Source organism: Bombus pascuorum, chromosome 9 (genome assembly GCF_905332965.1).
Source record: "Bombus pascuorum chromosome 9, iyBomPasc1.1, whole genome shotgun sequence".
In the NCBI taxonomy this organism is placed as follows: Eukaryota; Metazoa; Arthropoda; class Insecta; order Hymenoptera; family Apidae; genus Bombus; species Bombus pascuorum.
The window spans coordinates 9,213,446-9,214,732 of NC_083496.1; the positions used below are offsets into that span (position 1 = coordinate 9,213,446).

At 28.8% G+C, this 1,287-nt stretch overlaps 1 non-coding gene across 1 annotated transcript; it reads left to right on the top strand.

Annotated features, from left to right (window-relative positions):
* Positions 1-462: 462 nt before the first annotated feature.
* On the top strand, positions 463-546 carry Trnal-uaa (transfer RNA leucine (anticodon UAA)). Its single transcript has one exon. It is a non-coding gene; the product is annotated as a tRNA-Leu (tRNA).
* The last annotated feature ends 741 nt before the right edge of the window (positions 547-1,287 follow it).

A 1,287-nucleotide genomic window follows, 5' to 3' on the forward strand; every position in this document is an offset into this window, starting at 1 on the left:
ATCTCAAGTCATCAGAAATAGTAGAGTTTCTCAAAAAGCAATGTAAAGGAGTTACAAAACGAGATTGACATAAGCTCATAAATGAGAAATAAAGATATTTGATTTAAGTTTGTTGTAAATAAGAATAGCAATGACAGTAAGAACAACAGCTAAGTATTAATTACAATAAACTATTTTCCAGTGTATTCCATGATTAATAAATTAGAAATCGTGTCTAAGCTTTTTCTCTTGCGGATTTACTTCGATTTGATGAACGAGCGAAAAAGAAAAAAACAGAAATCTTTATCAATAACAGTTTCATTTTAATCGTAGATTTATGTTATGATCAATATATTATATTAAATGACCATTAAACTCTTTCCGAAAGTATCTATTATTATATTTCATAAAGATCTATTATGAGCAATATTTATTAATTGTTGATACAGTATGTTTCATAATGAAAAAACTGTGTATCAACTCGCCAGGTTGGCCGAGCGGTCTAAGGCGCCAGACTTAAGTTCTGGTTCCCGATTGGGAGCGTGGGTTCGAACCCCACACCTGGCAAATATTTTTTTGCAAAATATATTTTAGTTATATAAATATATAATTATCAAATGTTTCATTATCACTTATTATTATATTTTATAATAATAAAAAATTTTCTATTATTATTGTAGTATGCATCCCAATTTTAATATAAGTACACTGGATAAAATTGCAACGTATAAGAAACAAGTTTACATTGATATTCTAATGTATACGTTCTTCGAACTTTATAGTAAACTGTAATTGCGAAGTATGCATGTTTTCACAAATTCAACTACTGGAGATCAATGACGTCGATAAAAGAAATCTCTACAATACTTACACGTGATATACATATACATGTATATAGTTGAGACACAGGAATAGACGTGACATTCAAGTACAGACAAGCCATAGTGAATGATTTAATCAATGTTCCGTATCTTGTCTGTTGGTCAATGGTTAGGTCATCAGATCAATGGTCAATCACCAGGTCAATGATATGAATGTTATCGATCGTAGATAATACAATATATGTTGTATGAAGGGTATGAAGAAATCTGTGTTAGCAGCTATTAAATTAGAGGTTTCCAAATGATCAGTAGATAGCAAAGCTTTTTAACAGCTGTAAAAACATTACGATTTTGTTTTAATAACTGCTATAAATAAAATAAATTCTGTATAACATCGTGTTTCAAGAAAATGATATACATATAAAATAAAGGGGAATGTAGTTCTATATTAAGATTTCCATTTCCTCTTACATTATCTTTAATTATT